Consider the following 16652-nt stretch of genomic DNA (forward strand, 5'->3'; position numbering starts at 1 on the left):
AAGTTGTGGGATAAAATTGAGTGAGTTCCTCACTCTTCCTCACTTTTTCTCACCTAAGCCTCCCCCACCAGTTGAAGAGCCCCCCAGGTGGCTCGATGCACTGGAAGTCTCCTGCGCCAGGGCTGGGTCCCCATACACCCACCCGCCCACAACCCCAGCAACACACCAACCAGGACCCAAGCCCCCAAGGCCCAGCCAGGGCCCCAGCCCAGAGATGGAGCACCCCCAGAACCTCACGCCCATCCCGGACCCAACCAGGGGCAGCCAGGCTACCAGGTCAGTAACCCACGTCCGTCAGCACAGACCCTCCCCTAGCCCCGCTGCACGCAGCCACGAGGAAACAGTCACCTAAGAGCCAACAGAGCCCTTAATAGGCCATGACCACAACCCCAGACTGAGCCCTCCAAGGAAGATGCTCCTGGGTATCCCCCCGACGCCCTAAGCCTGTCCCTACCCCCACACCAATCACAACAGTGAAGGCGGAACCAAACTATGACCCCCCACCCCCACTAGGTGATGGAGCTGATCAAAGGAGCCCAGAGCAATTGATCTGATGTGGTGGCAGAGGCTGTATCAAGACTAATGTAATCTAATAGATAATTTCTATATTGGTTAGAATTAAGATTATTTTTATTTTTCCAGTTCATGAGGACTGTTTTCTTGGCTATGCATAGGGCAGTGAAAACCATATGGGCTATATTCTTTTCTGTAGTGACATTATCTAAGCTGCCCAACAAACACACTAAGGGGGAAGTTGGAATGTTACATTTCAGACACTTTGATAAGTCCTCACATATCTCGCGCCAAAACTTCTGAACTGGTGGACAGAACCAAAGAGCGTGGATGTAATTGTCCGGTGAATTGGTTTGGCAGTGTGAGCAGTTGTTGGTAGACGTAAAGCCCATCTTGAACATCCGATGGCCTGTATAGTGCACTCTATGTAATATTTTGTATTGTATTAATTGCAGACTGGGATTTCTAATTAAATGAAAGGTTTTTAAGCAAATCTGAGACCAGAAGTTTTGGTCTAAGTTAACTGATAAATCCGCTTCCCATTTTGCAATAGGAAGTGATATTGATTCATCTGTTTTAGAAAGCATTCTGTATATTTTGGATAGTAATTTGGGGGTTTTAAGAGTAAGAAATTGAACCACACTTGGTGGTGTTTGTAGTTCAACTTGACCCGGTTTAAATTTCTTTTTTATATCTTTCTTATTATGTTTTTTTTTCTTGTTTTAAATCAAGTTTCTTTTTCTTCTGATTGAAGAAAATAAGAATAACCCCAGGTTTCTCTTCAGCACTGTAGCCAGGCTGACAAAAAGTCAGAGCTCTTTTGAGCCAACCATCCCTTTAACGTTAACTAGTAATGACTTCATGAACTTCTTCACAAATAAAATTTTTATCATTAGAGAAAAAATTACCAGTAATCATCCCACAGATGTAATATTATCTAGAGCTACTCTTAGTACCATTGATGTTAAGTTAGACTCTTTTTCTCCAATTGATCTTTCTGAGTTAACTTCAATAATTACTTCCTCCAAACCATCAACGTGTCTTTTAGACCCCATTCCTACAAAACTGCTTAAAGAAGTCCTGCCATTAATTAATTCTTCGATCTTAAATATGATCAACCTATCTCTAATGATCGGCTATGTACCACAGGCCTTCAAGCTGGCTGTAGTTAAACCTTTACTCAAAAAGCATCTCTAGACCCAGCAGTCTTAGCTAATTATAGGCCAATCTCCAACCTTCCTTTCATATCAAACATTCTTGAAAGAGTAGTTGTCAAACAGCTAACAGATCATCTGCAGAGGTTTATTTGAAGAGTTTCAGTCAGGTTTCAGAGCTCATCACAGCACAGAAACATCTTTAGTGAAGGTTACAAATGATCTTCTTATGGCCTCTGACAGTGGACTCATCTCTGTGCTTGTCCTGCTAGACCTCAGTGCAGCGTTCGATACTGTCGACCATAATATCCTATTAGAGCGATTAGAACATGCTGTAGGTATTACAGGTACTGCACTGCAGTGGTTTGTATCATATCTATCTAATAGACTCCAATTTGTGCATGTAAATGGAGAGTCCTCTTCACACACTGAGGTTAATTATGGAGTTCCACAGGGTTCAGTGCTAGGACCAATTCTGTTTACATTATACATGCTTCCCTTAGGCAGCATCATTAGAAGACATAGCATACATTTTCACTGCTATGCAGATGACACCCAGCTCTATCTGTCCATGAAGCCAGATAACACATACCAATGAGTTAAACTGCAGGAATGTCTTAAAGACATAAAGACCTGGATGGCCGCTAACTTTCTGCTTCTTAATTCAGATAAAACTGAGGTTATTGTACTCGGCCCTGAAAAGCCTAGAAATATGGTATCTAACCAGATTCTTACTCTGGATGGCATTACCTTGGCCTCCAGTAACGCTGTGAGGAACCTTGGAGTCGTTTTTGACCAGGATATGTCCTTCAACGCACATATTAAACAAATATGTAAGACTGCGTTCTTCCATTTGCGCAACATCTCTAAAATTAGAAATATCCTGTCTCAGAGTGACGCTGAAAAACTAGTTCATGCATTTATTACTTCCAGGCTGGACTACTGTAATTCATTATTATCAGGATGTCCAAAAAACTCACTGAAAAGCCTTCAGCTAATCCAAAATGCTGCAGCAAGAGTCCTGACAGGGACTAGAAAGAGAGAGCAGATTTCTCCTGTTTTGGCTTCCCTTCATTGGCTTCCTGTTAAATCCAGAATTGAATTCAAAATCCTGCTCCTCACATACAAGGTCTTAAATAATCAGGCCCCATCTTATCTTAATGACCTTGTAGTACCATATCACCCTATTAGAGCACTTCGCTCTCGCTCTGCAGGCCTACTTGTTGTTCCTAGAGTATTTAAAATTAGAATGGGAGGCAGAGCCTTCAGTTTTCAGGCCCCTCTTCTGTGGAACCAGCTTCCAGTTTGGATTCGGGAGACAGACACTATCTCTACTTTTAAGGTTAGGCTTAAAACTTTCCTTTTTGCTAAAGCATATAGTTAGGGCTGGACCAGGTGACCCTGAATCCTCCCTTAGTTATGCTGCAATAGACTGCTGCCGGGGATTCCCATGATGCATTGAGTTTCTCCTTTCCAGTCACCTTTCTCACTCACTATGTGTTAACAGACCTCTCTGCATTGAATCATATCTGTTATTAATCTCTGTCTCTCTTCCACAGCATGTCTTTTATCCTGTCTTCCTTCTCTCACCCCAACCGGTCGCAGCAGATGGCCCCGCCCCTCCCTGAGCCTGGTTCTGCCGGAGGTTTCTTCCTGTTAAAAGGGAGTTTTTCCTTCCCACTGTCGCCAAAGTGCTTGCTCATTAGGGGGTCATATGATTGTTGGGTTTTTCTCTCTATCTATGAAGCGCCTTGAGGCGACTTTTGTTGTGATTTGGCACTATATAAATAAAATTGAATTGAATTGAATTACTATGGATTTAATTTGTTGATATTCTAAAATCTTTTCTTGTTGATCCCATATTGTGTAACTAGTCTGTCAAATGGAATAAATTTTGTTCCTTCTAATATATGTTCTAAGTATTTGATTCCTTTACCACTCCAATCTGAAAAGTTTATCATATTATTGTTTTGTAATATGTCAGGATTGTTCCAGATAGGTGTACGTTTGCATGGGATTAATGAAGACTCCGTCAATGTTAGAAACTCCCACCATGCTGTCAGAGAAGAGCTGATGTTGATGCTTTTGAAGCATTCATGTCGTTGGGTGTTTGAGCTGATAAATGGTAGGTCTGAAATCTCTAGATTATTGCAAAGTGCCTGTTCTACATCTAGCCAAGGTTCATCTAAGAGGGTATGTTTTAGCCATTCTGAGATAAACTGAAGCCTGTTGGCTAAGAAGTAGTGCTGAAAGTTAGGTAGTTCTAGTCCTCCTTTATCCTTGGTCTTTTGTAGTGTTTTTAAGCTTATACGTGGGGGCTTATTTTTCCAAAGGAATTTGGACATGTATGAATCTAGAGATCTGAACCAATCTTGTGGCGGTTTAGTTGGGATCATTGAGAATAAATAATTTATTTTTAGTAAGACCGTCATTTTTATAGCGGCAACCCTTCCCATGAGTGATATGGGTAAACATTTCCATCTAGCCAGATCGCCTTCTACTTTCTTTAAAAGTGGGATATGGTTTAATTTAGTCAGATCTGCAAGCTTGGGAGAAACATTAATACCTAAATATTTTATATTTCCCGATTGCATTGGTGTAGAAGAAGAATTATGGAGGGAGCAATTAATCAGAAGGACTGTAGATTTTGACCAGTTAATTGAGTAATCTGATATTCTTGCAAAAGAGTTTATCAATTCAATCACCCCAGAGATATTGGTTTGTGAGCTTTGTAGAAAAAGTAACACATCATCCGCATAAAGGCTGATTTTATGTTCCACGTTCTTGCATTTTATTTTACATATATTTTACAGCATATATATTTATGTAACTGCACTATTTGCAGTTCATTTGAGTTTTTAAGTGTTTGGTCACTTGAATCTGCACCTTTTTGTTCCTAATAGTGTGAGTAATATTTTAGATTTAACAACAGAGTGCCAATTGTCAGCTTAATTTTGAGTAGGCTTACTAAAAAGGTTAATTCAGAATGAGAATAACTCACAAGTGGTTCAGACCCAAAGGAGAGCTGCCATTCAGACTGAGGCGGAGTTGTGTGTCTGTGAATAATGTCTAATATATGCTCTGGCCAGAAATGTTTAATGTTAATCCTCCAATGTATTTCAAGAAAATATCTTGACGATTTTGAGGTATGCAGAGCTGCATGATTTTTCCTCAATCACTCTTTAACTTATACAAGAGCCTATGTATAAAAAATGATTGTAATGCTTAATGAGTTAATACTCATAACAATACTCATAATAATACTTTTGCACAAGCACTGTGTCCTTGTCCAAATGGACCTGACATGATAGAGTGCTGGAAATATACCTATCCACCTATCAGGTAAAAATGTATAAAGTGTTTTTGGGGAGACAATAATATGACAGCCCAACTCCCAAAGTGCCTAATAGCATGGATTTATCTACAGTGTTATATGAACCATGCGATTAAAACACACGTCACTTGTGCAGCTGTTCTGTCACATTACTGCCTCCCAAAACCAACTATTCCAAGTGCTGAGTGCACAAGTGCATGCAAATGTTTTTAAGAATTTACATGTTTTTATTATATATGATTTATGTGTATGTTTATTTACAGTTAATTAAGCATTTAAGAACTTAAGCCTGGCTTGGTTTATTATGTGTAGTCACTGTATCATGTTATGTACTGTTTTATTTAATTTTATTTCTTTGTCTTTTAGTTTGTCGTTATTGTGGTTTTTAGATGCAAGATAACTAAATATTAAAAACTATGCCCCGAGAAAAAACCCACCAAAAAAGACATTTCACGGTCAAACTCAGCATTTGGACACACTCAGAAAAAGAAGAAGAAGAAAGAAAATAGAATGCAATCGCATAAATGTATAAATATTTTGCATGGTGAAGGAAAATCCCTTTATAGCTATGCAGCAAGTCAACAATGCTCTCCAAGATGTAGGCCGACAGGTTTCCTTGTCAACAATCAAGAGCAGAACCTCAAAGAATTCGTCACATGATGCAAACCCCTGGTAAGGCTCTAAAACAGAATGGCTGGCTGCAGATCAGGACAGCATCCAAAAAGAACAAGTTATGTGAATGATGAAACATAAACCAACCTCTATCAAAGAAAGTGTTTAGAGGAAAAGGTGGAATATCCCCATGTGGCCAAGTCTGTCACACAGTCTCAGTCTGCCTGAGCTCCACTCCACCTGCTGAACATCAGACAATAGAAAACCCCTGGAGCAAGAAAGAGGTGGAGGAGTTGACTACACGTCTAATATTCCAATTGTTTTTGAAGATATAAATGTGTAGATATGTGCAGTATGTCTTCAACAAAACCCAGTCAAATGAAACCTGGCTTTTAATAATAATGTATACTTTATTGATCCCCGCGGGGAAACTACTCTCTCTGCATTTGACCCATTCACTCAGTGAAGTAGTGGGCAGCTACTAAGCAGGCACACCAGGGAGCAGTCTGTAGGGATGGTACCTTGCTCAGGGGTACCTCAGGGTAGCCATTCAGTGGGTTTGAACCCCTGACCTTCTGGTCATGGGGCAACCACTCTACCTACTGAGCTATCCCTGCCCGAAAGAATGAATGCTCATTATTTTATACTGTAATAATGAACAGAGCCTATGGTTAAGCATATATGTGTGCAAAAGGTTTGTGACAGTATAAACTGAGCTTTGCATTTGTTTGTATCATTATGAAACAGCATTCTGGCCAAATGTCAGAAAAGATGTGTGAACTATAAGTGTCCTGCGTTGGCTCATTTCCAAGTAAGACCAATAACGTTACTTTGTTGGCTCTCAGTTAGCATAGCTTTTTTGCACATATACCGCATTTAGTACTTCACCACACATGTCTATACATATGTGGGGCCTGAAGCCTAATCCCAAAGCATCCTCTACAGGGTCCCACTCCTTGATGTGTGTAATCTGGTGTGTAGTCACATTGCTGAAGGGTCTCAGAAGTCAATAAAAAAAAGTCCCAGGTTTTGGGGTGCCTTTGTCATTCCCAGATGAGAGCAGGAACTTCCTATCATCCTCAGGACTGTATACTGCTATCAGATAGACGTATTGTGATTATGTCCATGACCTTTTAGAAATTTTGCATTCTGTTTCAGTTTCTTTCAGGCCTTCACAACATCCTTAAAATACTCTAGTTTTGTATCTGTTTTTCCTTCTTGTTTTTTATTATCAGAATTCATAACAGAGAAACGAAAAATTACACTGACAGTCCTTCTAAAATAATCATGCATCTTGTGACACACCAAATATGACAGTAATTTGAATCTGTTTGAAAATCTTTATTTTCTTTTGGGGTTCATATTTCATTTAGAAAAACAACACAAACAATCCATCAGTTAAGCAGATACAAGCAGCTGAAAGAAAAAAAGAAGACATCAGGAACCGCAGCCAAGCATGGACACAGTTGTCATTCATCGCCCGGCGAGTTTATGGCATTACTAACCCACCGACAGCGATGAATGTGAGCCGGAATCATGCACTGGATTAGAACTGGCCAAGGCAGAGCTTTATACAATGTAACAATAAGCAACAGTCAATCAGAAACAAAGTGATACATTATTCACAAAACAATTGGATACATGCTTCCTGTGTGTGATAAAAAGGGTGAAAAACATATTAAAGTACAACTTGACCTGGACACTTTTTGTACAGAAAATATTATTTGATTATCTTTAGTAAAGTTTATAAAACAAATTATTACTTTTAAAAAATGTGTGGGGAAACCCAGATTTTGGTATACAAAGATACTGGAATAAAACCTAAATTAAGCACAGCTCAACACACCCACAGAACAAAAAATAGCTTTTTATTGAGGCTCATTGACATCATGGACACGGTGCTCAAGGGTTGTCCAACAATATTGTACGTTATACAACCACACTTTGCTGCTGAAAAATGTTTTGATGCACTGGTGATGCACTGAAAACCTTGGCTCCTAACACACCGCCACCACTGACTGTACTTTTTCACGTTTGTCTGCAAATACTAGCTAGCTACTAGCCCTGCGAAAATCCAAGTTCAACACGAACCGGAAGTGGAGGTCGTTCGCCTTCAAAGTAAAAGTTGCATCTGGGCTGCAGTTTTCAACGGGCACATCTTTTATTTAGAAGTGAAATAGTGTCCATTTCCGGTTTGTGAGGCACTTTTACATTTTGTTTTTACAGCTGGGACAGTTTGTCGGCATGTTCGTCATTTCCCCTCGCCTTTGATATATTAACTAATATGAATATTATTTTTTACCTGATCCAGTCGTTTTTGTTTCCAGTTTTTCTTGTGTAAACTAAATCTGTGTACTTTTCAGCTTAAACATTACTAATTACTTTTCAGAGCTTAAATCTAGCCAAGTGGCTTCTATAGATGTGATTAAAATAGCACAATTGAGGTAAAAAGATCAACCCTTTTAGGTTTTAAACGGTGTCTGATGTGTGAGCTGAAAAAGCGTTTATGCCAACAACAATCCCTCCAGCCTCTAAATGAAGACTTTGTTAGCCTTAAAATGGTCAAATATTCATATTATTTACATCACTTAATTGCCTAAATGCAGTATGAGTGCATTCAGAAGAAAATTTGTGTTTGGGGACACAAAAATGAGGAGGAAATTTTATATCCAGAAACATGAATAAACAGAGTAAAATTTGTGACTATTTAACAAGCTTTAAATAAGTAAGACTGTTCATGGAATTTTGTGACACCTTAATAGACTGCAGCCATTGTTAATGCTAGTATTTACTTCTGTGTTTTGCTAAAAATTACTATGTAATATCTGAGTGCTACACATTTCTTGGTACGTGGTGTTGTGAGTTGTTGTGATCTCAAGTGTTAGGGTACACTCAACACTCGATGGTTTTCTCTGAGTCACAAACTCACCGACAGCGTTGAATGTTCTCCAAGACTTGAAAAACACAGGCTGACAGCAAGCTAACAAACAGCCTGTCCCGAAGTGCTGCAAGGGGTGGACAGCCATGACAGGATGAACCAACGAAGACGCTAAATAGGAAGTGACAAGAGCTCTGCAGGTGCACCCACACATTTTGATTAATGATGCAGCATGTAGCAAAGGTACCTAAACCTGCTTTAATATCTCAAACAGCTACAGAACAAATTTAGACTGTGCAATGACATTACGCTGGAGATATTTGGAATTGGGCAATAAATGGAAATGCTGAACAAATATCTAGGTAATAGATTCTACATTTTGAGGCATTAAACTAAATATAAAATATTAGAAGTCTGTCATTTGTGTTAGTATATCTAGTCGCAATAAAAACATCATGGTGCAAAACAGTAGCGATCTGAAAGTTTCAAGTTTCAGGAAGCATTTTCAGTATAACAACAAGTGGGAATCTAATTACTGCAAACACTGCCCTAAAGATCAGTGAAAACTCAACCCTCTGACTTAATTACCAAGTTGAGTCAAAGCATTTGAATTAGTTGTCTAACAGAAGCAGCCATGTTGTAGGTTTCATGCTGTCTTCCACCATTGTATTTTTTCCTGTTATTGCTAGATCACTGGTTACAAATCGAAATGACTTACCTGCACCAGATTGTTTGTGACATTGTGCCAGCTGACTGTGACACTGGACTCTTCTTACAGCTGCAGCTGAAAGACAAGGCCAAAGATGTGGGATAATTGGTGTATACAGGTAGAAATCAATCAATTATATACACAAAAAAAAGCTAGGGGGGAAATGTAGAGCGCCGTTTCTATGAAATATTTGAATACGCTTCAAAGATAAGATTATATATAAACAAAACACCCAGCACGCCCCTGCGGGCGGTTTATCCTTCAAGCTCGGGTCCTCTACCAGAGGCCTGGGAGCTTGAGGGTCCTGCGCAGTATCTTAGCTGTTCCCAGGACTGCGCTCTTCTGGACAGAGATCTCCGATGTTATTCCCGGGATCTGCTGGAGCCACTCGCCTAGCTTGGGAGTCACCGCACCTAGTGCTCCGATTACCACGGGGACCACCATTACCTTGGTATTTCTCGAGCTTTTCGTGTTCCTTCTTCCTGATGTTGCTGTCATTCGGAACCGCTACATCGATCACTACGGCCGTCTTCTCATGTTTGTCTACCACCACTATGTCCGGTTGGTTAGCCACCACCATTTTGTCCGTCTGTATCTGGAAGTCCCACAGGATCTTAGCTCGGTCATTCTCCATCATCCTTGGGGGCATCTCCCATTTTGACCTCGGGACTTCCAGGTTATACTCGGCACAGATGTTCCTGTACACTATGCCGGCCACTTGGTTATGGCGTTCCATGTATGCCTTGCCTGCTAGCATCTTGCACCCTGCTGTTATGTGCTGGATTGTCCTTTATATATATATATATATATATATATATATATATATATATAGTGCTCAGTGAATACCTCAGGCAGCAGAAACCCAAGAAAGAGGAGGGAGACGAGGAACCATCATGGAAGGACAGGCCCCTGCACGGTATGTACCACCGGCAGATAGAGGAGGTGGCTGATATCCAGAAATCCTACCAGTGGCTGGACAAAGCTGGACTGAAAGACAGCACAGAGGCACTAATCATGGCAGCACAAGAACAAGCTCTGAGCACAAGATCCATAGAGGCTGGGGTCTATCACACCAGGCAAGACCCCAGGTGCAGGCTGTGTAAAGATGCCCCAGAGACAATCCAGCACATAACAGCAGGGTGCAAGATGCTAGCAGGCAAGGCATACATGGAACGCCATAACCAAGTGGCCGGCATAGTGTACAGGAACATCTGTGCCGAGTATAACCTGGAAGTCCCGAGGTCAAAATGGGAGATGCCCCCAAGGGTGGTGGAGAATGACCGAGCTAAGATCCTGTGGGACTTCCAGATACAGACGGACAAAATGGTGGTGGCTAACCAACCGGACATAGTGGTGGTAGACAAACAGAAGAAGATGGCCGTAGTGATCGATGTAGCGGTTCCGAATGACAGCAATATCAGGAAGAAGGAACACGAGAAGCTGGAGAAATACCAAGGGCTCAGAGAAGAGCTCGAGAGGATGTGGAGGGTGAAGGTAACGGTGGTCCCCGTGGTAATCGGAGCACTAGGTGCGGTGACTCCCAAGCTAGGCGAGTGGCTCCAGCAGATCCCAGGAACAACATCGGAGATCTCTGTCCAGAAGAGCGCAGTCCTGGGAACAGCTAAGATACTGCGCAGGACCCTCAAGCTCCCAGGCCTCTGGTAGAGGACCCGAGCTTGAAGGATAAACCGCCCGCAGGGGCGTGCTGGGTGTTTTATATATATATATATATATATATATATATATATATATATATATATATATATATATATATATATATAAATAATTTACTGTCTATGCAAATCTAGAAGAAATGACCTCCACCAACTCCTTTTGCATGTCTTTTTCACTGTAATGTACTCAAAGTACTTTTTACACTCTAAGCCACCTTCACCTATTCAGACAGGGCTTTATATTTAGTTTTTTTAATCTATCTTTTAAGTGCTCTTTTTTGTCTCTCACAAACACACACACAGCAACAGATGGCAATTTAGGTTTTCAGTATCTTTCCCCATGACACTTTAATATGAGCATTCAATGAGCCAACCTTCTGATTAACCACTCTGGCCATTTCAGATCCTTGAAAATACTAAATTGAGTTGTTATGGGAACTGACCTGATATTCTGTGCCAAAATTTTCTGCCCTACATTATGATAGAAATTATTTTCACAGGGTGCTTTGAAGCCATCTTGAGCCAAGAAATCAAGTGGTGCCATTTGTGTAAACATGACATGCAAAATGACATTGACATGACACAGACATGAGAAGTGACCCAGGTGTGATGTCTCATTTCTGAAGTGTGACTGGTTTATATTCATCTGTTATTCAATCTGTTCGCCTCCCAGTGATGATGTGAATTTTAATTGAAAGAAAAACATACGGAAACAAAATGCTTTCCTGGGTTTGTCAAAGATATGAATAGTACTTTACATATTCCAACATGAGCGTCGTTTGCATGACCAGTAGGATAAGCACAGGCTACACTGGCCCACATAGTGAAAGAGCATGTTAAGACGCAGCTGAAGACTAGCTTAAGCATACAATGGCTGGATAAGCAGCATAACGAACCTTCCCACAATACTGTGATGTAACATGGATATACTGGATATAACATGTTACAACAGAGTACTTGCACTTTTTTTTACATAGTTTGAGAAAAGTGACATATTAGTTATACAATTTAGCAAATTTGATATTTATTTACTTTTTAAAAACTAAGAAATCTGTTGTTGTTAAATGTGTTTGAACACATGTTATTTTTGTTGTGACAAGCACAAAAGAGAATAAGAAGTATTGGCAAAGGACATGTTTTGGTGTCCTTAGCATCTGAATGCATTTGAAAAATGGCAGAGAGGGCAATCATTACATTAATGAAGTATTCACATTATTTTGCTAAGGAGCTTTGCTTCATTTTTTGAAGAAGCACCTGCAACCTAAATGCTGTACAGTAATGGTGGTGGGAATCTATATCACTCAAAAGGTATCATAAATCCACAGAACACAGATAAAAGAAATGCTCTAATGTGGCCTGTATGACTGCGTGTGTGGTCATGCTATAAGACCTTAAGGCTGTTATGCTACAAGTTCATAGCATAAATGCAGCGGAGCTGGTTGTGTGTTGATGGAGGACTAGAGGTGGGAGAAGGGAGCTGGGTGGGGGAATTCAAGGGTGAGTGAAGAGAATAAGAAGGTGGTGGTGGATGGGGGTGTTGGCTGTCTGGGTGAGAGGAGTGTTGATCGATTCCAGGCATGGTATTTTCCAGACAGACTGAATGGTAAAGGTCAAAGGTCAGCCGCTTTTGTTTCCTTATGAAAGAGAGGCTGTGTGTGTATTTTCGAACTCATGTGCACCAGCAAATGTCATGCATGTTTGCTCCATATCGAGTTAAAAGAGCCGTTTTTTGTTGTTTTGGGGGGATTTTTTTTTTTTTTTTTTGTTTCAGGTTTTTGGTTTTAGATCTCCAATCAAGCTAAAGCCACAAAACAAGTGCAAGGATCCTTCTGTGAGTATGTGTAGCTGTATGAGGACATGTCTGCACGTGAGCATGTTTGACTGAGCTCTTTCCTCACATTTTTTAAAGGGAGCAACATTTAAACCTGAATATGCAAAAATAAAAATCAATCCTTATATACACAATTTGCAGACCAAACTTTCTGTGTCACCAACACTTACTGGTGATTATATGACCTGAAGCTACATAATTAGACCTCTTTAACATTTGCTCCATTTTTGTCCGATTTTTCTCCCATCAGAGGAAACGCTGCAAGCATAAGAACTGAAAATCTGTTTCAAAAGCATTTTCCTCCTCATATAAAAATCTGAGCATGTTTCAATGCTGATCAGAACTGCTGAACAGCAGTGCGCGCAGCTAGGTGGTTGAGTGTCTTGCTCAAGGGCACATGGGGAAAAGCTAAAAATAGTTTGTAGATGCTCCTGCTGTGATCAAATCTGACACCTTTGCCGTACTCTGCAGTGTGCTGTGAATGTGTGTTTGACAATTTTTCAGTTTGGGTTGAGTGGCCAGAGAATATACATCACAAATAAGCCTGAGAGCACGCGCACACATGCACACACGCACACACACACACATATATATTCATTACCATGGAAATCTTAATAGCAGCCATACAAATAGTGGTGTTTTAATATTGGCCCAAGTAACAGATAACACATACAGAACAAGGATGCACAGAGTAACCTGCCACACATGCACAAAAATACACACAGCAGAGATTGCATAGTCACTTCCTGCATATTTCTGTGTGTGCATGCATGGCTGCATGTGAGCACATGTGTGTCTGAATGAGAGAACAGATTGTGGCAAAGTAAAGGAACGGGGTGGGGGTAAAGAGAGACTTGGTGGTGGGAGGGGAAACGAGCAACAGAGTGAGTGGTGGGCCTTGTCTCTCCCTCCATACTTTCCTCCTTTAAAGCCACTGTCCCACTCGCTCCCCCTCCCCCACCTGGGACTTGAACCCATGACCCACCCAGTGAATGAGTTCAAGGGAGGCATTGCCATTACTGAGGAAGCCACTGCTGAGCCTGCGCGAGGTTCAGTGAAAGTTTGTTTCTGTGCTAGGTTAAATTAGCCCGTGTGTGCATGTGTTTGTGTACAAGCATGTTTATTTGTTTTTATAATGGACGTTGTGAATAAGAGTCTAAGCAATGTTTGTGCATATGGGTATCTTTGTTTGTGTGTTTGTGCGTGTGCGTGTGTGTAAGAGTGAGTCTTTCACAGTTGAACCATGTGTGTTTTTGTGAGTGTGTTCACAGAGTTCTGAAACAGAGGCTGACTTTCGATTTCGGGCGATCGTGGCTCAAGAGTTGGGTGGTCGCCTTGTAATTGGAAGGTTGCCGGTTTGAACCCCAGCTCTGACAGTCTCGGTCGTTGTGTCCTTGGGCAAGACACTTCACCCATTGCCTACTGGTGGTGGTCAGAGGGCCCGGTGGCGCCAGTGTCCGTCAGCCTCGCTTCTGTCAGTGCGCCCCAGGGTGGCTGTGGCTACAATGTAGCTGCCATCACCAGTGTGTGAATGTGTGGATGACTGGATGTGTAAAGCGCTTTGGGGTCCTTAGGGACTAGTAAAGCGCTGTACAAATACAGGCCATTTACCATTTAAGGTCAACATTAGAAATGCAAACTGCACAGATATTTGTGTTTATGTGCGTTTTGGAACGCGTGTCTTTATGTTTCTGTTGAAGATGATTTGTTTTCCAATGGTACCTTTAAGCAGCAGACTTATACTTTTAATAAAATTATTAATGCACGTAGATATGTGTGTGTGTGTGCGTGCGTGCGTGCGTGCATGTGTGTGTGTGTGTGTGTGTAATGGGAATGGTGATGGCCCTTCCCCCCAGTTTGCTGCTGGGTGTGTGACTGAGACGGCATCTCCCTACCTGGCCCAGACTAAATCAATACTTTAATCTAATTGTCATTCACTTCCACTGGGGTAGCCAAGTGCATGCACGCATACATACAGCACACACAAAATATTCAACACATCTCCATGCACAAACCTAACAACCATGGATACTTGTAAAAACATGCACATCCTTCACACACACACACACACACACACACACATGCGAAATTATGAATGAAAAGCCCCACTGTGTGAACGCACTCGCTGCTGTGTTAGCGTGCAGCCTCGCTGTCCTGTACTACATCCACTTCCATGCCCTCTCTGCACTCTTTCCCTGCCTCTTTGGGCGTTCCTCCTTGGTGTTGCATCATGCATGCACACATCAGTGTCGGCAAACATCCGCTGACACACTGTCACATCGCATTCATGTCCGCCGGCGAGCGGCCTCTCCCACAGAGCAACAATGGAAAGTAGATGTCAGGGCTGCTGTGGGATCAGAGCTCAGCCGCAGGCACAACAATCAGCCGGGAAAAAACATACACATATTTAAAATTTAAAGGTCCAAACTGACTTACCTCCTTCATCATCGCCAGCAGAAGCATTCCCCTTCTTTTTCTGCATTCCTCTGTCTCTACACCTCCTTCTTTCCCCCTCCCACAGAACCACCACTCTGTCTCTCTCTCCCTCTTTCTTTCATCCTCCCGTCCATCTTCTTTCTCTTACCACCTTCTCAACAAATCCCTGCTCTTTCCTTACTTCCTCTCTCCTCCCTTTTCCTGTTCCTCTTCCTCTTTGCCTGTCGCTTAAAACACTCTTTCTCTTGCTTTTCTTCCTCTCCGGTGGGCTCTCCGGTGTCTTCTTCCTACTGCTTTAAACTGCAGACTGTCTGGCGAGAGAGAGAGGGAGAGCGAGAGAGAGAGAGAGACTATGGAGCAATGGGAAATGCAAACTGGGACACACACACACACACACACAGCCTCTGTCAGTTTGAATGAATATTGTGCACACTCGGCTTGTCTCTCCTCCCCCTCTCTTTCTGTCTCCCTCCTTCCCTCTCTACCAGACACCCCTCCTCCACTTCTCTCTGGCTTTGCCCTTCTTCTCTCTCTCCTCCTTCCTCCCTCGTTGCTGCTGCTTTCAAACATGTTCACACTCCAAGACTGACTGACATTATAGAGCTGCACTTACTGACCCCCCACCCCAACGCACACACACGGACACACACACTTCTTAGTCTCATGGACCCAGACGGTTAACCCTTTTGATGCAGCTGCAGATCCCGTCTGTTTGGATTTATTTTCATCTTCACAATGTGAGCTGTTTTCCAACCACTCATAATCATACTTTCATGAATGCGTTGCCATTTTTTATTTTATTGTATAGTGACTAAAATAATCAAGAGTTCATAACAGTAAAACTTTATCTGCATCTACAAAAAGAACTTCCTGTGAAATATAAAAACTCATGTCATTGTGATGTTTGAACAGTCGATTCCTGGACTTAGTGAAAGTGAAATGTGTGGTGAAAGTAAGAAAAATGGACATGTGCAAGAATCTGAGTGACTTCAACATCGACCAAATGGCAGTGCCTAGACGACTGAAAAATACACAAGACTGCTCAAGATTATTTGATCTTGTGGGTGTTTGCCATTATGTCTATATGAGTAATTAATATAGCTATCTATAATGAGCAGTGAGCCTTTTATCCAGTGTAAACAGGTTGATGTAGCGCCACATGAATGAACCAGTTCTCAACCTGTTGCAACTTTTGTTTAGTAGGCCTTTATGCAATGGACACGAAAGAATTTGCTTGACTATTTTCGTTGTGTCCTTGGGCAAGACACTTCACCCGTTGCCTACTGGTGGTGGTCAGAGGGCCCGGTGGCGCCAGTGTCCGGCAGCCTCGCCTCTGTCAGTGCGCCCCAGGGTGGCTGTGGCTACAATGTAGCTTGCCATCACCAGTGTGTGAATGTGTGTGTGAATGGGTGGATGACTGGATATGTAAAGCGCTTTGGGGTCCTTAGGGACTAGTAAAAGCGCTATATAAATACAGGCCATTTACCATTTACCACATTTTCAGCATTAAAA

The sequence above is a fragment of the Maylandia zebra genome, linkage group LG4, assembly GCF_041146795.1.
Source record: "Maylandia zebra isolate NMK-2024a linkage group LG4, Mzebra_GT3a, whole genome shotgun sequence".
NCBI classification, from domain to species: domain Eukaryota; kingdom Metazoa; phylum Chordata; class Actinopteri; order Cichliformes; family Cichlidae; genus Maylandia; species Maylandia zebra.